Source organism: Mercenaria mercenaria, chromosome 13, assembly GCF_021730395.1.
Source record: "Mercenaria mercenaria strain notata chromosome 13, MADL_Memer_1, whole genome shotgun sequence".
In the NCBI taxonomy this organism is placed as follows: Eukaryota; Metazoa; Mollusca; class Bivalvia; order Venerida; family Veneridae; genus Mercenaria; species Mercenaria mercenaria.
In genome coordinates this window covers 30117040-30142173 of record NC_069373.1, presented here as the reverse complement: position 1 = coordinate 30142173, position 25134 = coordinate 30117040, and the positions used below count along the sequence as shown (strand labels likewise).

Genomic DNA, 25134 nt, shown 5'->3' with positions numbered 1-25134 from the left:
CCCTTGCAATCAGGAGCTCATACCAGGTATGTGACCACTCTGGCTATCAGAGGCTCAAACCAGGTATGTGTATTTCGCTCGGTCACTCTGGCTATTAGGAGCTCATACCAGGTGTGTGTAATTCGTTCGGCCACTCTGACTGTCTGGAGCTCATACCAGGAATATGGCCACTCTAACTATCAGGAACACATACCATGTATGTGGCCACTCTGGCTATCAGGAGCACATACCAGGTATGTGGCAACTCTGACTATAAGGAGCTCATACCAGGTATGTGGTCACTCTGGCTATCAGCAGATCATACCAGCTGTGTGTATTTCGTTCAGCCACTCTGACAGTCTGGAGCCGATACTTGGTATGTGGCCACTTCATACAAGGTATTTGGCCACTCTGGCTATCAGGAGCACATACCAGGTATGTGGCCACTCTGGCTATCGGAAACACATACCAGGTATTTGGCCACTCTGTCTATCGGAGCTCATATCTGGTATGTGGCCACTCTGCCTATTGGGAGCACATATCAGGTATGTGTCCACTCTGGCTATCAGGAGCACGTACAAGGTATGGCGCCACTCTGACTATCAGGAGCTCATAACAGGGAGTGTGGCCACTTGACTATCAGGAGCACATATCAGGTATGTAGCCACTCTGGCTATCAGGAGCTCATACCAGGTATGTGGTCACTCCCGGCTATCAGGAGCACATGTCATGTATGTGGCCACTCTGGCCATCAGGAGCTCATATCAGATATGTGGCCACTCTGGCTATCAGGAGCACATACCAGGTATGTGGCCACTCTGACTATCAGGAGCTCATACCAGGTATGTGGCCACTCTGGCTATCAGAAGCACATACCAGGTATTTGGTCACTCTGGCTATCAGGAGCGCATACCAGGTATGTGGCCACTCTGACTGTCAGGAGCATATGCCAGGTATGTGGCCACTCTGGCAACCAGGAGCTCATACCAGGTATATGGGCACTCTGGCTATCAGGAGCTCATACACGGTATGGTATGTGCCCACTCAGGCTTTCAGGAGCTCATACCAGGTATGCCTATTTCATTCGGCACTCTGGCTATCAGGAGCACATATCAGGTAAATGGTCACTCTGCCTATCAGGAGCACATATCAGGTATGTGGCCACTCTGGCTATCAGGAGCACATACAAGGTATGGGGCCACTCTGACTATCAGGAGCTCATACAAGATATGTGGCCACTTGACTGTCAGGAGCACATATCGGGTATGTAGCTACTCTGGCCATCAGGAGCTCATACCAGGTATGTGGTCACTCCCGGCTATCAGGAGCACATATCAGGTATGTGGCCACTCTGGCCATCGGGAGCTCATATCAGGTATGTAGCCACTCTGGCTATCAGGAGCTCAAACAAGGTATGTGGCCACTCTGGCTATCAGGAGCTCATACCAGGTATGTGGCCACTCTGGCTATCAGGAGCGCATACCAGGTATGTGGCCACTCTTGCTATCAGGAGCGCATACCAGGTATGTGGCCACTCTGACTGTCAGGAGCATATACCAGGTATGTGGCTACTCCGGCTATCAGGAGCTCATACCAGGTATGTGGGTACTCTGGCTATCAGGAGCTCATACACGGTATGTGGCCACTCTGGCTATCAGGAGCAAATATCAGGTATGTGGCCACTCTGGCTGTCAGGAGCTCATACCAGGTATGTGTCCACTCTGGCCGTCAGGAGCACATATCAGGTATGTGGCCACTCTGATTGTCAGGACCTTATACCAGGTATGGGGCCACTCTGGCTATCAGGGGCACATATCAGGTATGTGGTCACTCTATTTATCAGGAGCTCATACCTAATATGTGTATTTTATTCGGTCACTCTGGCTTTCAGGAGCTCATACCAGGTATGCCTATTTCATTCGGCACTCTTGCTATCAGGAGCACATATCAGGTATGTGGCCACTCTGGCTATCAGGAACACATACAAAGTATGGGGCCACTCTGACTATCAGGAGCTCATACAAGGTATGTGGCCACTTGACTATCAGGAGCACATATCAGGTATATAGCCACTCTGGCTATCAGGAACTCATACCAGGTATGTGGTCACTCCCGGCTATCAGGTGCACATATCAGGTATGTGGCCACTCTGGCCATCAGGAGCTCATATCAGGTATGTAGCCACTCTGGCTATCAGGAGCTCATACCAGGTATGTGGCCACTCTGACTGTCAGGAGCATATGCCAGGTATGTGGCCACTCTGGCTATCAGGAGCGCATACCAGGTATGTGGCCACTCTGACTGTCAGGAGCATATGCCAGGTATGTGGCCACTCTGGCTATCAGGAGCTCATACCAGGTATATGGGTAATCTGTCTATCAGGAGCTCATACATGGTATGTGGCCACTCTGGCTATCAGGAGCAAATATCAGGTATGTGGCCACTCTGGCTGTCAGGAGCTCATACCAGATATGTGGCCACTCTGGCCGTCAGGAGCACATATCAGGTATGTGGCCACTCTGGCTGTCAGGACCTTATACCAGGTATGTGGCCACTCTGGCTATCAGGTGATCATAATAGGTATGTGCCCACTCTGGCTATCAGGAGCACATATCAGGTATATGGTCACTCTATCTATCAGGAGCTCATACCCAATATCTCATACCCAATATGTGTATAGCCCGCCCGCTATAGGTAAGAGCGTTGGTCTACGGATCTCGGGGTCGCGAGTTCGATCCTCGGGCGGGGCGTATGTTCTCCGTGACTATTTGATAAACGACATTGTGTCTGATATCATTAGTCCTCCACCTCTGATTCATGTGGGGAAGTTGGCAGTTACTTGCGGAGAACAGGTTTGTACTGGTATAGAATCCAGGAACACTGGTTAGGTTAACTGCCCGCCGTTACATGACTGAAATACTGTTGAAAAACGGCGTTAAACCCAAAACAAACAAAACAATATGTGTATTTTATTCGGTCACTCTGGCTTTCAGGAGCTCATACCAGGTATGCCTATTTCATTCGGCACTCTGGCTATCAGGAGCACATATCAGGTATATGGCCACTCTGGCTATCAGGTGCACATATCAGGTATATAGCCACTCTGGCTATCAGAAGAACATATCAGGTATGTGGCCACTCTTGCTATCAGAAGCACATGTCAGATATGTGGTCACTCTGGCTATCAGAAGCACATATCAGGTATACGGCCACTCAGGCTATCAGGACTCATATCAGGTATGTGGCCACTCTGGCTACAGGAACACATATCAGGTATGTGGCCAATCAATATATCAGGGGCTATACAAGGTATGTGGCCACTCTGGCTATCAGGACCACATATCAGATATGTGGCCACTCCGGCTATCAGGACCACATATCAGATATGTTGCCACTCCGGCTATCAGGAGCTTATAACATGTATTTGGCCAATCTGGCTATCAGGAACACATATCAGGTATATGGCCACTCTGACTATCAGGAGCAAATACCAGGTATGTGGCCACTCTGGCTATCAGGACCACATATCAGGTATGTGGCCACTCTGGCTATCAGGACCACATATTAGGTATGTGGCCACTCTGGCTATCAGGACCACATATCAGGTGTATGGCCACTCTTGATATCAGGAGCACATATCTGGTATGTGACACTCCGACCCCGTGTTCACAAAATATTTTCGGTCTCAGCTGAGTTTGGGTTTGAAATTTTGATATCAGTTTTACTAAAACCTAAAGGTTAAATTCCAACTGAGACTGACCATCAATACTGAATAGGCATTTGAAAATAGTGTTAACTTAAAATTTTGATTTAAACATGCTATTAGATTTAAATGACAAATAAAGTTGAGACTTAGAATGTTTTGTGAACACGGGGCCTGGATATCAGGAGCTCTTACCAGTTATGTGTATTTTATTCGACCACTCTGGATGTCCGTATCTCATATCAGGCATTTATTTTGTTTCCAACAGCTCTGGTTCAGGAAGTTATCAACACTTGCAGAAACGCCTGAAACAAACATTTTCGGGCTATGTATAATATGGAGGTCTTCCTCAAAATTATTCAAACATGTTCGACCGGAAAATAACAGTTGTTCGACCAGCTTCTATAAATAAATACGAATCTAAAAATGCAAATTTATTTACCAATTAAAGTATTTCCTGTGTATAGTATAACTTAAACCTTATACATACAATACCTAAATCAAATTTTACAATGGATGAAAAAGGATGTAAAAAGACACTTTTCACCTTTCACCTGATGAATGTTAGATCAGCAGGCTAAACGAATAAATCAAAACTATTTAAAACGAGCGAAACAATAAAATCAATTTTGGGCTTTGGGGATAACTTTAGGGGAGTTAATTGCATGCTTAATTTAGTCTTGATATACCACCCTCAGTGAAAGATTTATCTGATAGTATGCTTTATACTTGAGTGATCGCTTATATGACAAAATATTGTATATATATCTAAATAATCTGAGAACGGCATCACATTGTAAACTTTGCCTATTATCACAAGCTTAAATACATTATTACATTTAGATAATGTTACATGATATCGTGACAGCCGCACATTGAGTGAAGATTCAGTAGAAATTTGAAAAATTACTTAAAACATAAATAGTGAAACACTGGGACTTCTGGAAGAAAGAGCAGTTATATAGATGACTAGGTTTTACTTCCAGCCCTGCGTATTTGGGATTTATTTTCATAAACCAAGAAAGAACCCGACACCACCTTTCCGTCTTTCCTGTATTTATTTGGATGATTCACCAAATTAATAACTACTTTATTAGTATACTGTATACGAAAAAATTGTTTAAAGCCATTTTTGTGGGCAGCGAAGCGTGCCCACAGATTTACCATACCATAAATTTACAAACGATACGCTTATCCGAAACCGAAGAACAAGTAGTTCCATGTCCTCAATAAATTTTACGTAATTCAAGTCTGATTTACTTTCAGAAAGCTTCTTAGATTCAACTTTATCAAAAAATGCATTGCTTAAGTACATATTTGTCGTAATCTATATTTTATAACAAAAACAAAGCATATGAAAATGAGCATGCTTGCTTTGATCACATGACCAAAACAATTCTTCATCATGTGACCAAAATAAACAATAAATAACCTACAAAAATAGTACCATCCGCGTAGATCTATAATCGGTATTAAAACCAAGTTGCGTCTTTTGTAAACATTTTAAATTAAAACTCAGTTGCTGCTAGAAATGTTAATCGAAATGTTATTATTAAAACAACACCAAAGGGCTTCTTTTGGTCACTTGACATGATCAGAAAACATCTAACTATCAAGGCGTGCGTTCTATTTCGATACGATACTGAATGATAAAATTACACCCGTGTCTCCGTCGAAGATCGTAGCATAGAAATGGGTTTATGGAAAGATATATATTGCATGAAATCAACAGAAAAGGTGTTATCTTATTTATTTGTCATAGAGAAAGATACGATCCTGTCATAATATTTACGTAAATAATTTTTATTTGCACGACTTAGGAAAATAATTGCAGCCGTAACGGAGGAGGCGAAAAATTTGAACCTGTTTCCCGAAAATACGAACATATGCACTTCAATTTGATTTAATGCTACATTCTAGAAACATTATTTTTAACAAGTTCGCCTTTTAATCGCCGGTAGATTCGAAGTGTTTTCGTCCCAAAATAGTCACGTACTGGCATACGATTTCTTCTAGTATACAATAGCGGGATTCGGAAGACTGCAATGGAATTACTTGAGACAATTCAAACTAAGTTTGAAAAAAAATCAATTTTCAATGTTTGCATTTTTAACAATAAAATTCGTAAAAAGATCCTTTGGAAGCATAGAATGCAACCAAGAAGAATAATAGCAAACTCGGTTTGATTGAGTCTGTTCATGAGAAGTAATGAAATGTGCAACACGTCTTACGCCCCCTAGCACCGGCTTAAGCGGAACTCTATTACACATATGTTGAATGTACTCAAATGAGTATATGTTGAATGATCCCAAAGGAGCGGAAAAGATAACAACACTAAAACATGCATGTTGTCATGATTATGAGGCATGTTACATTAATCTAGTATGTGTGTGTGTGTGTGTGTGTGTGTGTGTGCGTGTGCGTGCGCGCGCGCGTGCGTGCGTGTGTGTGTGTGTGGAGGTGAGGGGAGGGGGTCGGGTTTAACGTCTTTTTCAACAATTTTTCAGTCATATAAATGACAGTGTCTACTTGTAACAGTGAGCACAATGCCAACTTAATAGTGCTGCCTCACTGAATACGACGCGGCAGAAACGTGGCATGATACCCCACCCAGTCACATTATACTGACACTGGGCTGACCAGTCCTAGCATTATCCTATTAATGCTGAACGCCAAGCCAGAAAAGCTACTGGTACCATTTTTTACGTCTTTAGTATGACGCGCAGGGGATCGTACCCAAGACCTTCCGCACTCGACGCGGACGTTCTACCACTAGGCTACCGAGGCAGTCTACAGCTGAAAAATGACTGAATGCAACCTGAAGATCATGATGTGTGCTGATATTGGAGACAGTAGTAGTTGTTTTGGTTGTTTTAGAATTCAATGAAAATTTAATTTCATTTTAGATATTCTTTTATGGCTGCTTTTAGTTTAAGAACTATTCTGAAGTTTCTTTTATCTATGTAATTTATGTATAATACATGTATATTCAGAGCCTGCTTTTACTAAGAGCCTGCTTTTACCAAGATGAGATCTCATTTGAAAAAAAATAAATAAATAATCTGTCAAAGTCACAGGGGCCTGAACATGGAAACCCGTTTCTGATCAATAACTTGAAAACCACATGACCCAGAATGTTGAAACTTCAAAGGATGATTGGACAGGGCTTATTGATTTTTGAATCACTTGATCAAAAGTTAAGGTCACAGGAACCAGAACTTAGAAACAGTTTCAAAACAATAACTTTTGAATAATTTGACCTAGAACCTTCAATCATGATGATAGGAATTACAGAGCAGATGAACCGTTAATGTTTCCGGGGTCACTTGACTATAGAGAAAGGTCACAGAAGCCTGAAGATCGAAAAACTCTTTCTAGATCAATAACTTGAGAATCACTTGACCAAGAATGTTAAAACTTCATAGGATGATTGGACATACAGAGTAGATGACCCCTGTTGATTTTGGGCTTATTCGATCAAATCTCAATGTCACAGGGGCCTGAACATGGAAAACGCTTTACTTGAGAACCACTTGACGCAGAATCATAGGGCGATTGGACATGCCAAGTAGATGCTCTCTATTGCAGTCGACCATTACTGTCTCTTTGTCTTTCGCTCCTATCTTCTATTGACTTCTTGCCTATTACGACTATGCATTGGGGGAGACATGGGCATCTTCTAATTTGAAAATTAATTGCCCTCCTTCGAAGGAGGAGGATTATATTGTAAATATTACTGTTTGATGATGGATGTTGGTCGGTCTGTAGACCAATCGGTTTCCGGATGATAATTGGAGAACGCTTGGGCCTAGGATCATGAGATCGGGAGATTTGTCATGACCAGCAGATGACCCCTATTGATTTTAAGTTCAGTATGTCAAAGGTCAAGATCACATTGACAACAGAACTTTTTGCCAAAAAAAATAGATTATGCTTTGGTCTAAGATCACATTTGATACGCAGGCCATTTAAGACTGGTAAATGACCCATAATTACTAATTTAATGTCAAAACGTTAAATGTCCAGTGGGCAGTGACCAAATAATTTCTCTTCCTTTCAGTTACTTCATGCAAGTGTTCTACAAGCTCTTGTTATAAGTAGAATCTCCAGACATCAAATAATTATCAATTAGTCCATAACCTTTGCTCATATTTACTGTTATTCCCCTTGATCCAGTAAAAGCAGTGTTTTCCCATTGATTTGTTAAAAAAATGCTTATAATTCATAAAATATTTTGAGCAAGACAAACCAAACCTCACAAAAGTTTCAATAAGCACATGAGCTTTGCTCATATATTATTTTATCCCCATTGACTGAGTAAAAGCAGAGTTTTACCCCTTGATTTGATAAAAAGGGTTGAAAATGCTTATTAAACTTAAGCAAACTGTTCATGCCCATTACCAGAAGCTGTCAACCGTGGCCCACATCAGTCCTCTCAATGCTTTGATTTAACCAAACGCAAATGTTTACGTCCGTCTTCCGTTAAATTTAACTTCGCGTGAGGGCCACAAGCTACTGTATGTTGTAGCATACTAAATCATTTATCATACTGAGCTATCGGTAAAGCTATGGAATCATATTTTTATGCCGATAACACGACATAAATGAAAATGTTGCAGGCTCGGTTTGAATGAGGCTGTTATGGACGGTAGTGAAAATGCAAGCTACTATCCACCCCTGAGCAGAAAACTCAACAATTTCATATGTTACAAGTACCGAAATAAAATTTAGAAAGACACGCTTATGTATAAAACTTAATTAGCGTAAAAGCATCATTCTCACGCAAAGTTTTTGTAATATTTAATCACACTAGGTTCCGACAATTGTGTGTTTTATCCAAGGTGGTCGATTTGCAGACTAAATTGTTACAAATGTTCTGATCATCCGTCTAACCCTACATGATGTTTTAAGTCTAGGCTGTAAAAATTGTTCTACTAGACACGAGTTCTTTTGAAGATTAGCCTGTCACAATTATACTGATTAGCCTGTCACAATTATACTGATTCTATGTCTAATCCTGAATGATGCGTTGAAGGCTAGGCTGCAAAATAATTATCCAATATATTACGCGACGTGATGTCTTTGCATGCTTTTCTCGGATTGTATTAGTCGAGGTCCTGTCTGCATTATGTTCTTGCTGGTTGTTGTAACGGTTATATAGATCAACTGACAAATCTTTAAAGGTTAGTCTTCCCAATATTACTAATTCCGTCTCCCTGCTGGCATGATGCCTGTGCAAACTAAGCTGATACAATTATACAGATTATGCGTCCAATTCTATATGATAATTTGCAAGCTAGGTTGTTAAAGGTGTTCGAATCCTTCGGCTAATCTAGAATGACATTTTTTATTTTAATTGGCCTGATTTCGAGTCAAAACATGAATTAAATATTTTCAGGCAAAATTGTAACAATTATTCTAATTATGTGTCTTACACTAGCCTAAATTTATGATATTTTTGCAGTTTAAGTGTACAGGCCCTGCGTCTTATATTGTTGAAGGTATTTTTACAACTGTACTGATTCTGATTACTAATGATTAAATACTATATTGTTACAATTGTTAGGATTCTGCGTCTTATCCTATATGATATTGTTGCAAACTTAGCTGTTACAATTGCAACGCTTTATCTTAGATTATTTTATGCGGTCCTGATTATTCCCCTCGTACTGACAATGTTGTTTCTAATCAAACATGATCTCTATGCACGCTACGCTTTCACAATTGTAGTGAGCTTGTGTCTTATCCTAGATGATATTTGTTCAGGTTTGCTGTTACAGTTATACTGATCGAGCGTCTATTTCTAGAAGATACATTTGCAGTCTATGTTGTTACAATTGCACTGAACTAACGCTAGGTTGTTTCAGTTGTACTGATCATACTTTTATTTTTGCAGGCTAGGATGTTACAATTGCACTGAACTAGCGCTAGGTTGTTTCAGTTGTACTGATCATACTTTTATTTTTGCAGGCTAGGATGTTACAATTGCACTGAACTAGCGCTAGGTTGTTTCAGTTGTACTGATCCTACTTTTATCTTTGCAGGCTAGGATGTTACAATTGCACTGAACTAGCGCTAGGTTGTTTCAGTTGTACTGATCCTACTTTTATCTTTGCAGGCTAGGATGTTACAATTGCACTGAACTAGCGCTAGGTTGTTTCAGTTGTACTGATCCTACTTTTATTTTTGCAGGCTAGGATGTTACAATTGCACTTATCCCACGTCTAATCCTACTCCAGATTCTATGCAATCGCATTCCCGTTTCCTTTCAGAGAAAATTATATCGCACGATTTTCCAAAATATAGGTAAGATCTTTTCTGATTTGTCAAATAAACGTGTGAAATGAATATGTGAAAACTATGAATCATGTAAAAGCTCATTAGATTGTCATTTTATGTCAAACCCAGACGATTCAGTTTTGCAGCTGAATGGCTAAAGGTTTTGTTGTTTTTATTTTTATGTTGTTTAACATATATCTGTTTGCTTACAACTACTGTTGATACATAACTCTTCATTTAAAGCAATGAAGACAACTGTTGATCAGTCGCTTTCAAGTTGTTTTATGTGTTAATTTCATTTCATGGTTTTATGTATTATGTCAATTCTAGGTTTAATATGTAACTAAAGAGTATCTTTTCTGTCATATACATAAGTGATACTTGCATTCCTTATAAAATGATATATGCTCGTCATGCTATCTGTAATTCACGTGTTATTGTTTGACCTCCAATTATAGAATCATCCCTCGGAAGAACTAATCCTGTAAGCTACCAGTCATTCAGCTGATAATAAGTTTCAATTTGCCCTGTTAAAGCCACTCAACATAATTTATGGCGGCACTGCTAGCAGAGGAAAATGCCATCAAGATAGAACTAGCTACCTTTCATCCGCCCTGAAGTCACCCAAAACTGTTGTGAAACCAACGTTCCAGTAAAGTAAGATGTTATCTACACTTTTCAGATTGTTGGAACAACATATACGGGAGAGGAGAGGAAAGCAAGTTCAAATAAATATACCAGGTTCTATTTGCTTTGCCGTGTAATGACATTTTATCTTTTAACCCGATCGCATTAAAAAGTGAAATTTCAGAACAATATAAATTTCTCTGTTATTTTTACACTGTTAAGCATTTCTAAAACGCTTTTTTATAAGTCATGCGTATATATGTTTTGTTAGACATAATTCTTAAAGGACTGAAACGCGGATTTGCAGTTATCATTTGGGTACGAATTACATTTGGTGTGTTGAAAGTAAGGAGGGCGGAGAGGAGGCTAAAAGTATCCACACATATTTCTAGTATTTTGAGAGTATCCACGCATAAATTTAGTATATGGCGCACACATTAAGTATATTGAAAGTATATTGAGGCGACTGAATGTATCTACGGATGCATTCAGTACGTTGAAAGTGTTTACAGACTTAATATCTCTACGAGACCTAATATATCCACGCAAGCTTTTAGTATATTGTAAGTATCTACACATGAATTTAGTATATTGAAAGTGTGTAGAGGTTGGATTTATCCACGCATACTCTCAGGATGACGTGTGATCACCATGCTCGCATACCAAGGCGATGTCCATAACATGACTTTTTGTTTACGAGTATTCGCTACAATGATTTGATTTTGAAATGATAACAATCTAAACGGAAGGGCATTGATTGATATAACTTTTAATACACACCTTATTGTAGTGTATAAGGACATTCATACTGTTGATCCTTTACAAGAAGACTTATCATCTAAGTTCTGGAACACAGATAATGTACCAAAGGTGGGCAAGACAGACCATATCTTCATGGATAATTCTGGATTTAGTATGGGACAGTCTTTATTATTCGTTATTTCGTCGGTAAAATTTCTAAGTTAAATTTAGAAATAGTTTTGCATCAATGATAGAAGAAATCATGGATGTTTTGTGTCGAATGAGAGAAATACAAAAAAGACATGTATCAAGGCAGTAATCACACAAATTGGTTGCTGGCAATAGAACTTGGTGATATTTGACCAACGTCAGAGGAGGATACACGAATGTTCCACTTTAACTCTATTTTCTGAAAAAAAAATATTTTGAAATACAATGGACTTGGCATCAAGTGTTTCTGGTCTTCTTTTTTCTAATATATCATATATTTTGAATTTTTTTTTTTTTTTTTTTTTTTTTTTTTTTTTTTTGTTAAATGTGAAATAATGAATAATTCTGAATTCTGTTTAATAACATTGAAGGTGCGGGAAGCTGTTGTTTACAAGTTACAGTACAGGCTAGTGATATTCGAGAGGCAAAGTATTTGTACGACCAGTTCATTATCCTCTGTCCAATAATGGTAGGCACTAGCATCTCTTTTTCACCTTTTAAAATTAAAAGAAACAGAATGTCGCCACATACACTGTAGTGATAAATTAAGATTAGAGATTAGTCTGTAGCATGAGCAGTATGAACCAATTCAACATTTAGTTAGACAATGTACAACGAAATGCTACTGGTAGATAAAATTTGAGTCATTATAATAGTAATAAGGTATTCTACGCTTTTAAAATCTAAATCTGTTCTTTTTTTTTATTTGATTGTAAAATGTAGAGTTTACAAAATTAAATACCATTGTATGCAATGATTTATACAGTATTACATTAGTCGATGCTTCAAGTATATCACCATCAAGTATTAAATTACTTTAGGCGATTTCAAAATCATTTTCAAATGTTGTCGTAGTTAGGGAGTTTTACAAGAAGAACCTAACTTGTTCGGTCATGGTGTAAAATTATGTTCTAATGTCCATTGTTTAACACATGTAGCACTGTCCCATAATTTTGGAGCTAAGTTAAGCGTAAGGTTTAAACTCCCAGTTGGTGTTTTAGCCAATGACTGTTCCAAGCAGGTGCTCTAGTGTGTACCTTTACTTGTTTGTTGTCTAATTGTTTTGCTTTGTCTGTGTAATTGTGTGTAAATGGCAATTATTTACACGGCTCTAAGTATTAAATTTATGGAGACAGCGTTCTTGGCACGTGGTTATTTCTTCTGGATGGATTTGTACTCGGTTTTGCTATATATATTTCATGCATTTAAGCTGATAGTCTAATTCTCAACCATAATCATCTACTAATGGATAATGGGATTCAACACGATTGGCATAATTTCATGAATATAAAGTTGTCTCAGTGTCGTACCTTCAGGTTGCGTTGAGTGCAGCAGCACCGGTCAATAGAGGATATCTCTCTGATTTGGATACAAGATGGACAGTGATATCACAGGCAATGGACGATAGAACTGATGAAGAACTGGGGCTAAAAGTAAGATATTAAAAACATGTAAAATATGCTAGATAATTTTAAAGGTATGTTCCCATGTACAGGACCAAAAAGGTAAAGTAATGTGTAAGTAAGATGTCGTTTCCAAATATCTATTCATATTCAAAGCTAACTATATTATTCACACTGAATTGTCCTTTTATAATCATGTGTCCATTTCCCATATTGTTACTTTTTTATTTTGGTCAAAATAAACGCAAACTCATAAATATCACGTCCACTCTGGGTATTCTCTAATTAATAATTTGAGGAAACTATTGTCACAGTGGCCTTTTGGTTTTCATTGAATTAGATAACATTCGGTTTTGTTATACTTGGATTCAGTGATCTTATATTTTCTGGTCCTTTGGGATCATGGAGTTCAATATTTATGTACTAGCACTCCCCTTAAGCCGATGCAGGGTGCGTGAGGGGTGTTTTACTTTCCATTGCCTCTCATGAACTCATGAATTCTACGCTTCCAATGATCTTCTTGCATATTTTAATGTGTTTTGACCCTCAGCCAATTTGATTAATACTTGAAACATATGTTTACAGAAACAGCAACTGATGCAGTGTAAAAATGATCTTGTTTTCACCTTTATTTTAAGAGATGAGAAATATCTTAATTGGCGGCTGAAGGAATACCCAACGTTCTTAGCCTGACGTCACATTACATAACACTCTTTCCACGTTCATTGAAAAATAATGTCGTTTACATGGTGATATGATAACATGGCGCATGCCACTGTAATGCATCTAATCTTTGCATTAAGGATCATGGGGAGAAATGTTTTTAGTCTGATCCGTAAATAGTTATTTTCACTACAATGTAGTTGCCAGACATTTTCTTCACTTTTCAGGCTTTAAAGGAAAATAAGTTCGTGATAAACAAGTCCAGGTTTGATTCAGTAGACAGCTACTTGACCTGTTCTGCTTGCAGTGATATAGAGCTTGTATATGATAGAGATATCTTTGTAAAACTGAAACAAGCAGGTATAAATTATATATCCATTTATAAAGCTGTTTGTTATACAATGTTAGATGCTAGACTTTGCTAGTGTTTGTAAAATTAAATTATTTATTAGCTCGACTATTCGATGAATAGAAAGAGGTATCTTCTTACCCAAGGAGTAGGCGTCGCCGTCGTCGTCGGTCACGGCTTCGCACATTGGTTAATGCTTTGCGTGCAAGATCATTTGGTCACCAAACTTACTCAAGTAACCAAGATGGAGAACTCAACTTTTCAAATTGTGGCATTTAATTATCACTATTTTATTTATTTCTTTTTTTTTTAGAAAATTTTGTTTAAGTATTGCATGCATTTAAATATCAAATTGTTTCTCAGTAACAATTACATATATTGGATTCAAATTTCACACAAGACTTCCTACTCAGTACACTAACTTGCGTAAAACCGGGGAACTTTGTTGAAATTTATGATGGCCTTATTTGACTTAGAAAATTTGTTTGACATTTTACCTGTTACTTGTTATTTTTACCATAGCAAAATTTCAATTTGTAATAAATTGTTAGAAAATGGCTTAGTTACATTAGTCTTGCTCATTTATGTCCTTGTTGAAGCTAGGAGTTGACGAATGGTCAAACGCGTAGTCTTATGGACAACTCCCGTTGTGTAGCAAAACGTACATACTAATAGCAATCACTTTTTGAATGTCTTGTTGGTCAAAAGTCAACTCTATATGCCCGAGGTTTGAAGGCAGTACATGATATTAGAATAAAATTTATTTCTTTACTTTCTTCTAACCAGCAAAGCCGCGTTGAACTAAAGCCCAATCAAGAGCACATACTAGTTTTTGACATTTCATATAAGTCATGTCATTTAGTAGTATTTTAAGTCGCTCCCTGGGAAATGAAATAAAAAAACAGCTTAAACCATTCACGGAATTTCAAATTAATTAAAACACAATCAATGTATTGTTTACAGGAGTGGACGATATGTTGTCAAAGCATACAGCTCATGCGTTTATCAGAGACCCTCTGATGATCTTCAGTGAAAGTATTGACCAAAACGACGATGAAAGCACTGGCCACTTTGAGGTTTGATAATATCCTGGTCATCTGTGACCGCTGTTCAATGCATTTATGATATCTTTATACTGTATTTCTTTGCCTATATATTGGTACAGTAGCTGAATTTATTGTTGACACTTGATGTTATTTCAACAGAAAAACTTTGCATTAGAATGAATTTTAAACGGAGAGTCTGGCCCCATGAATCACATATATTGACACTGTATATTTTAGAATGCAATATCAATTAGACGTGCCTATGCTTCATTTAAACTTTATGTCACTTTACTCGTAAGTAAGCATTTCAGTTGTACGAGTGATAGCTGTATTTAAAACTAAATATCCTTGTCATTTTTTTCGGAAAGAAAGCTAATTATTCATTGTAGCAACTGTCTCGTGGCTGGCGTAATAAACCTGTTATCATTTTCAGAATATTCATAGCACGAACTGGCAGTCAGTTAGATTGAAACTCCCAGCCCCAGGCAGTAATGCAGGTTGGCAAATCGAATTTCGACCTATGGATGTTCAACTTACTGATTTTGAAAATGCTGCTTACATAGTATTTATCATTTTGACCTCGAGGGTAATTCTTACATTTGGATTGAATTTCGTGATACCCATATCTAAAGCTGATGAAAATTTCTCACGGTCTCACAAGAGGGATGCCGTTACAAGTGAAATATTTTACTTCAGAAATGATTTAACAGGTACTTTTTTCTCTTTTAAAATCATTGTAACTTAAAATCACATTTTGTGTTAGAGACAATTATGTTATACGTCTCGAAAAGAGAACAACTTATTAACTCCAGCCTTCGGATAAGGTGAAAATATATATTATTATTAAATTACATTTAACCATTGCTTTGTAACTGCATTTGCATGAGGCAATTTGCTAATACATTCGTATGGAAATGCTTTGATTAATCATTCGATGTATATAGATATTGTGTTAGGTGTAATGGATATGTAAGTTTGTGATAAGTGGTGCCTTCATAAATCATTAGACAATATATTCAGATCAGAAATGTTTTCCCTGATTTTAATTATTGTTAGAAAATGTATCATTATTTTAAATGTGTAACCCTGAAGTGTGTATATTCACATGTTTCTTTTGTGTGCAAAGAGCAAATTACATTAATTTGCCTTTAGGACTGATTACACAAATCAGGAAGTGAGTACATGTGAAGTAGTCGAAAATGTAGTTCCATGCTGTTGATGAAATATGGTATAATGAGTCATATGAGGATGTGGCAGTTATATTTTTGGCTTAGTTTTATTGCTTATTATATTGAGAATTTCATTGTGAATTCTAGGTATTAGTTTTATTTTTTGAGAAAATGTCTACATACGCGTAATTGCTAAACGGCTATTTTCATGGGAGCATTTTCAGAGGGTGATGCTTTTCAAAACAGATTATTTTTCTTATATGTAATCAATATTTTTCTTCTTTTTTTTATAAGAAGACATGTCATACTTAATGACCAAATATGGTTTTCATATCATTGAAATGCTCTAAAGTACTGAAAATGACGTCTCAAAATTTCATTGTTTATAGGAAATGAAGAAGGCACTGAATTGGTATAGTGTAACCTTTACGGTATTAAAACATGAGAATATATTAATAGTAATATGGTTGTTTCTGTTAAAACACGCTCACGCTAACGTGACGTCACGTTAATTAACGGGCGATGATGTCAAAGTTTTTGTCGAGACCAAGAAAGAGCGCTACTATATTTTATTTTCTTTTTAGATAAAGGGCATATTAGAATCGGAATAATGTACATTAATTTCGAGATACTTAAATTAATGGACTCAAAAAGTGTTACACATCGCCAGAATAATTCACTGATGCTACGCACTCTTGAAATTATTCCGCGGACGTATAACGTCTTTTTCGTGTATTTATAACGTAAAAACACGACTTTTATATATATTACTTCTTAATTCAAGTGATAAGGTAATGAGTAGTGTCGAGAGGTTTTCTCAGAACTGTCAAATCCTTGGTATTTTAAGCTCTCCCAGCCAAAGTAAACATTGTTAAATCTCAAACATACTACCACATGATTCTGTGAACAAACTATAACACTTGCTTCTTGGAGACTCATTTTCATCTTAAGGGGACGCATATTGCTACATTCACAGTTCATACAGAAATGCGGAAGGGGTGCATATTCAAGAAATCGATTGTGGGAAAATAAAAAACATATTCCTAAACTGATATAATACTGATGGACACCTGTAATATTCAGTATTTTGTGGGTAAGGATTTGGTACTATGAATGTAATAGGAAAGTAGAGGTCTTTGTGAAAGTACATTCAACACAAAATATTAAGCTTTTGTATAAGGAAAAAACAGGTTTTTTACAATAACAGTGTTCCAAATAATGTTGAAGGGATGAGATTTTCTTTCTAACACACCAGGTTTGCTTAAACATGTAAAAATTTAACGCCATGTCATTTCAGCTCGGGATGGACGCCATATTTCTCATTGATAAAAATGTAAACAAAAAAAATCAGAGTGGGATTAGCATTGCAAGGGCATAACATGACATTCTACACAATGAATACCTAAGAACAGATATCTAAGATGCTACACAGGTCAGGCGGGTTAAATGCATAATGGCGATCACTTGAAATTCATCTTGAAAAGGTGGTTAATTTTAGTTTATTTACATGGTTTTTAATTTTCCCACGACTTCTCGGCGATTCACTGCAAATGTATTACTGCGCCGGACGAAAGGTAACTCTAATAAACAACGGGATACAACTTAGGTGTCAGCACGTGTACGATTTTTAAAAAAAAACATGTCGATGATTATAATTTCTTATCAAATAATGAATCCTATTCAGATATTCGTCTTTAATATTAGAAAATTATTAATTTCTGTGGACATTTGTCAAAAAATATTACTTACATTGGATTACTTTGCGCATCAAACTGGTTTCCGCTTCAGTTGTGAGGCACTTCCGTTATACTTTTTGACAACAATAACAAAACATAAAATGAATCAATAAAGTCACTTATAAACCGACTGCTACTTAAATCAGTGTAAGTAAAGTTGTTGTTACAACATTATACATGTTCGTTATGTTATGAGATAAAGTTTATCTTGAACTGCATAATCCATTAATTACGTTTAGATGATATTGCATTTACAACTTATTTGACCCCATTTTTTTACGTGAATGACAGCATTCTCGTGCAACTCGTGCAAACAGAATTATGAAAAGTATGGTGGAGAATTCAAGGACAAATTATAAATGACATTAAAGTGAGGATAACTGTATATTTGTCCAGTTTTGATCATTGACATGCCTGCTGTGTATTAGTAACTTTTGTGAACAAGATTAGAATGTTACTTTTGCACATATACACATTGATTGGACCTCTCAACCAAATTTCATACCTTATTTTAGGGATTTTTAAGGCAATACATTTTCAAAAGTTTGTTGAATGTGTTTTGATATTTAAGTGCATTGTAGTTCATGAATACCAAGTTAAAAATTAATAATGGCAACATTTCTAGGCCCTTATTGTAAGCCACTAGACTTCTGTAACGATAAATGTTTAATGTATTAAGGGGAATATACTCTTTTAGTTTTGGAATGTGGCATTCCTTGACCACCGTATCTTTTCTTATGCACTACTTTGTAAACAAACTAAATAATGTGTTTTAGCTTACATATGCGAAATGAAAAGCAAGACAGTGACCATATTTCACATTCTTTCTTTAAATTAGAATCTGTAGGACATTGATAAATGTTTGGACAAGGTGAAGCACTATTATTTTCGCACCAAAAAGTCTTAATTGTTGACTTTGAATGTACACAAGAAGTCTTATGTAATTCAACAGTAACTTTCTTGTTTCAGTTTTCTCATTTTTGTTTTAGTGAGCAATCCTTTGTGTACTTATAACAGTTGAAACAGTATCCATTTCATGTACCAAAACCTTGTACTTTTTTGTAGGTAAATTTTATCATACCCCACCCACTTTTTTCTAATTTCAAAGTATGCGTCCCCTTAAACAGCTGTTGTTGAAATTTCAAGTTATTAACCATCATGATCTACCGGTTATTCTGTAGGTAGATGTTTCTGTGAAAACACAGGGGAAGAGTATGATGCGATGACGGTCAACGAAATAATAAATGGCAAGGTATTTGTTTGTTTGTTTGTTTGTTTGTTTGGGTTTAACGCCGTTTTTCAACAGTATTTCAGTTATGTAACGGCGGGCAGTTAACCTAACCAGTGTTCCTGGATTCTGCACCAGTACAAATCTGTACTCCGCAAGAAACTGCCAACTTCTCAACTTGAATCAGAGGTGGAGGACGAATGATATCAGACACAATGTCTTTTATCAAATCTTCACGGAGAACATGCGCCCCGTCCGGCAAGGTATTGCTCCTATGTACGCCAAATAGAAGTCAATTAGAATTGCAAAATCTTCAATGTTTTCAAATCTCTTATATTCCGTTTCACCATGCACGTCATTTTGCCTTTGCAATTTGATATTTATTACTGTTATGGCGATAGCCACATGCAAATTTCACAAATATAGATATTGTAGTCTGACTCCTTAGTTCCCTTTTCTGTGGTAGAAATATGGTAGACATGTTTATATCTTAATAGAAAGAGCGTTAACAATTGTTTACTTGAACATTTTAAAGTAATTTTAATTAAATGTTATACTTTTCTCAAGTTTCGGGATGTTTTGTTGTATCTGTATAAACATTGAATGATTTTGAAACTGAAAGTTTAATATTTGTTAAAGAAAGACTTTGTAGGACTTATCCCCCTCATCAACAAGTACCTGGATATGGTTGACGTAGACTATCTCACCAGAAGTAGAATTCAAGAATACTTGTTTCTGGTTTCACATCGTGCCTCTGGTAAAACGCATCATTTAATAATCACATTAATTTAAGTCACATTGTTATCTAAAAACTTAAATTGTGCATCAACAACCGTCTAGATTTTTCAACATCGTCTGTAAGGTACATATCAAGAGTAGCACACTACACCAAAACCCTTTACTATTAATACGTGTCTTTAAACCCCCCCCCCCCCCCACTTTTGTGTGCAATGACAGCGAGTTACATTATCTTAATCATGCGAAAATGTCATAAAGATGAATGTTTTCAAAACTATTTGACATTAGTCCCCCTGTCATTTTCTATCATTGAATTCTGTATAAAATGCAGGAAAATCTGTTGCATAAAGGGGTTATCTACGGTGTTCTATTCTAAGGGCGAAATCGCGAAAACACGATGCATTGACGTGAAAACACGATGTGATAAAACGAAAACACGATGCGATAAAGCGAAAACACGATGCCAAAAATACCGCGTTTTCGCGCTATTAATATCGCGTTTTCGCCCTCGATCTCCCATCGTGTTTTGTTTTTGCCTTCGTGTTAACTAGGGCAAAAACGCGAAAATACAATATTAATAGCGCGAAAACGCAATATTTTTCGCATCGCGTTTTCGCGGTCTTGTATCGTGTTTTCGCGTTTTCGCCCTCTCAACCGCGAAGGCGAAAGCGCGAAAACACGATGTTTTAATATATATGTTAGAACGTTATAGGCATCCTAAAAGTATGATCTGATAAGGAGGAAAAAAAACAACAATCGGGCACCACCTTAGGATTCCGGCAGCCAAAATTAAGGTGGGCACAATAACTTACTCATAGTAAAAGGGGAAGGGATGCCAAAGCAAGGGAGCGCAAATGCAAGGGGAAAGGAGGGGATGGGAAAGGGAGAGTTAGGATAAGAGTAAAGAAGCGCTAACAACAACAAACAAGACAACATACGCAACACAAAATACAAGACGGACAGAAAACAAGTTGAAAATAGGGGCACCGCCTTGGAACGGTCAATAACCTATATAAAGGAAACTGTGGGTTTAAACGCGTTTAAAGCATGCCAACCTCGCACTTATCCTATTTTCAACAAGTTAGACAGCACATTTTAAATGAATTCATTCCCCGCTGAGAAAGGCTCTAACATTAGTGAAAAAATACCAGATCATGTAAAGTAAAACATAAAATTATGGTAAATCTAAGGTATAAATACACCAATGTACCCAACAACTTGCCTGAAGTCAGAGCACGAAGAGCTTAACTTTTAAGGGCACGACTAAGAAACTGCAAGACAAAATTCCACTCCCTCCGTCCGTTTTATGTAGGATTTAGGAGAAGAGCATCAAGGAGTCTTACGCTTTATTAGTCACCGCACCATCAAATAGGAAAGCGTACAGATTAGCTGTAGAGGACATGCACTGTGCTTCACTATTTTCGCATTGTATCCACTTTTGATAAACTTTTTAACAAATATCTGATTAAAATAAGGACTATGTTTAATTTTCCGAATTTTATAAACTACATCTCCATAGTATTTCGGGTGTGTAAGACCAAATTTTAAAAATGTTTTAAGGTTAGTATTATATTTCTTTAACAGTTCGGACGATCTGCAATAAAATTTTCTGAAAGCTTTCTGTAGCTTATGATAACGGTAACCCTGTTGTAATAATTTTTTGGTGATATGAAGATTTCTATCATTAAAATCCTCTAACTTTGAGCAAGCTCTTGCACAACGAATAAGTTGTGAAATATAGACACCGTATGATGTTGCTCGAGGGACATCTCCATCAAGATGGGGGAAGTTGACAATTTCAAAATTAAAATCGTCTCTTATCATATATTTTCGTTATTAGATTATCATTCACAACTATTAAATTTAAGTCCAAAAATGACGCAATAAAAATTCGACTTTTACCTCTGTGTATTTCGGTATCTGTATCTGTGCTTTTTAATCACGTGATTCCATATCCTGGAATTAAGTCCAGTCAAATACAGGAGGAGAATATTTGATGTTTGACCTTAATCAAGTGATATTCCTAGACAGAACACAAACAGAATCCGGTTTGCAGATTTAATGAACTAAAATTTCCTAATTTCCTAAATAAAATTTATCATTGCTCTGCGTAGAGATACATGTGCGTCAGTGTTTTAACGTATGCATTCCCTTTCCGCAGCCTTAACGTACTAAAACGTATTAGCGTCTGATGACCCTTTCACGCTTCCGTAGAAACAACATTTATTACACGAAATTTATTTTGAAAATATTTCTGAAATGTCTAGGTCTGCAGCTCTCAAATACGGTTATATCTTACATCTGAGGCATATACTGACACTCTCAGACAACATCAAAAATGACCTTTTTAGCGATTTGATGAAGTTCCAAAATTATCAATGTACCCTTGGTCCGTTAAGGACCCCTGTGGGATTTGTGTTTATCCCGAGCTCAAATATCTTTTCGTAGATAAAAAGCTGACATGCCGTACTAAAGCCCAGGTAATTTCAATTCGTAAGAAAGTGCTGAAAATTTACTCCCCAATAGCAAAAATGAAAGAAGAAAAAGAAAGAAGTCCACGCGCATACATTTAGACGGGGTGATCCCTGCTCGTGAATATCGTGTTTTCGCGCTATTAATATCGTGTTTTCGCCCTACTCACCACGAAGGCGAAAACACGATGGGAGATCGAGGGCGAAAACATATTAATAGCGCGAAAACGCGATATTTTTGGCATCGTGTTTTCGCTTTATCACATCGTGTTTTCGCGTCAATGTATCGAGTTTTCGCGATTTCACCCTAACGAAACACCGTAGTTATCCTTAGTTGTAAACCTTTATGATATGTTAGACATTTGGTTCCCTTTAGTGACCTATATCTTTTTGTTGTCATAAAAATGAACAAGTTTAGAAGCTTTCTAAATATAATAACATTGATACAAACGTTTGAAAATTTTAGCGAATTAAATCTTCCAAAGCGTTATATATGCTACTTTAAGGTACTGCACACATAATGACAGTCGGCAAACTACGTATACTTCGTTTGTGATTTCGGCATTCTCCGGTTAATATTGAAAGCCATACGTGCGGTGAGAGTCGTTTATGTCCGAAGAAAGCCGAATTGCCTAACGACAAAACGTAATTACACGGGCGTTGCCGAGTGACTTTGCGGGTCCACTACCTTAAACGAACTAATTGTTAGGTAGTTTTAAAGTATTCGAAACATGATTTCATGGTATACATGTATATCTGTTATAAATGTAAACGTTGTATACTAAGTACATGTTTATTTCAATTTTAGGCAAATTTAAGACAATGGCCAGTTGGATCCGAGATTTTGTGTTAAATCATCAAGATTACCAGCAAGATTCTGTTGTATCTGAAACCATTAACTAAGACCTTCTTCTGAAGTGTGTTAATGTATCGCAAGAAGAAAAGTTTGATTTCAAACTGTTCACAAATGAGAAGTTTTGCAATATCTGATAACAAAGCTATATTACATATCTCAAATGAAACCGTAAGGTGGATGAAAACAAGCATGAACCTAAAATTTTGCTGAACTTTTCAGAATTACATTTACAATACTGAATACAGAAATATTTGGTCCATTTTAGGCTGTTCAGTACCAAGTCAAATTAAAGCTTTCGCAGGTCTATCACAAGTATACATAGCTTGAAAATTAAATATCTTTCAAAATATAGTCTCCTCATTCACAAAACAACTTATTTAGAGGGGGTAATAAAATTAGAATTCATTGTATTAGCTTTCGGTTTTTTTGGTGGCAATTCGTTTAATTTAGGAGTATGCATACCAGCCCACGTTAGCGTCAATTTCGTTTACCATATTTTGTAAGAATAACGCATGTTATACAAAAACTGAAGGGTACGTTACGTAAGAAAATTTACAGAGACACCACAGAAGTGCTCTAGTAAAATTTAGGAGTGGCGTTGTCCCACTTAAAATTGATATCAAACTTTACCGATTGAATAAAGAACATGTTATAGTTGAAGATGAGTCACATGTTTTAATTCATTGTCCTGTTTACGAATCTCTTAGACGAGAACTTGTTAGAAATGTAACAAAATACAGTATGTCTTTTTCAATGTATATTGATTCTAAAAAAAAAAATATTTATTTGGTATCAAACGAAAATATTGTAAAATACACGGCCAGAACCTGCTTTGAAATATTATGTGATTGTAAAATACACGGCCAGAACCTGCTTTGAAATATAATGTGACGAAATAAACTGTATAATATTACTTAAATTGTACAAAATTTGTTATTTTACATGATCTTATAAAGATGTATATATGAATATATGTATATACTATTATAAGGCAATTAACATGTATATCGTTCTATTAAAACGTTCTTATCGGCATAGTATATTAAGGTGCTATTTTAGCTCTTTCAGAAGTGTGCGTGTATATATTGATATTCTAATTGTTTAGTAATTCACTGTCTTAGGATTCTAGTCTCTCATAACACTTATAGAGAGGTTTTGTACATGTATTTATATTTTAGAGTATGTTTTATTATGTAATGTGTGTACAAAAGTGAGACTTAAATAAAGTATTGTTGTTGTTTTTTTTTTTGTTTGTTTGTTGTTTGTTGTTGGTTTTTTTTTTCTGTTTTTTGTTGTTTGTTGTTTTTTTTTTTTTTGCTTTATTGGGGGGCGGGGGTTCGTGTTATAACATCTGCAGAATCCCCACGGATTTGCTGGTGCCCGAGCCCGGTAGGGCGAAGGTACCAACCGTTATCCCAAGGGATTCAGAAGATGATATAACACGAAATGAATATGCAGACTATCGCTATTCTAGCATAAAACGCGTAAAAACTAATAAAAGAATATATTGTTCCTTAACATCATCAAATTTCCATGAAATGCGCTGGAATGTCTGCTTTTGTTTTATCACGCTGATGTCATTTCCTTTTGAAATATCCGTTTTGGGCCCGTAATACATTTACTCTTGGACATGGAACGCGCATATATAAAAAGGTATTTTAACAGCATTTGAGCGCGAGAATTAATTCATATTGAATAATTACTTTATAATATATAAGATATTGAACAACTACCTATTAAAAGTCAGTATTTCATCTGATATTGATCTTGGTTAACGTGAAAAAATACATTTAATTAAAGCACATAAGTATATGACTGTTTTGTCATTTATTAATATATCTAATGCTTATCATGATGTTAAAACTGCCTTCAAGACAGATCGACTTTAACTCTCGTTTTGTACAGAACTTCAGAAATTTCTATCGGTGTTTTCCGA

The 25134-nt window shown here is 36.6% G+C and overlaps 1 pseudogene; it reads left to right on the top strand.

Moving 5' to 3' along the window:
* The first annotated feature begins 194 nt into the window (after positions 1-194).
* On the top strand, positions 195-24836 carry LOC128547705 (glutamate--cysteine ligase catalytic subunit-like; annotated as a pseudogene).
* Positions 24837-25134: the final 298 nt, after the last annotated feature.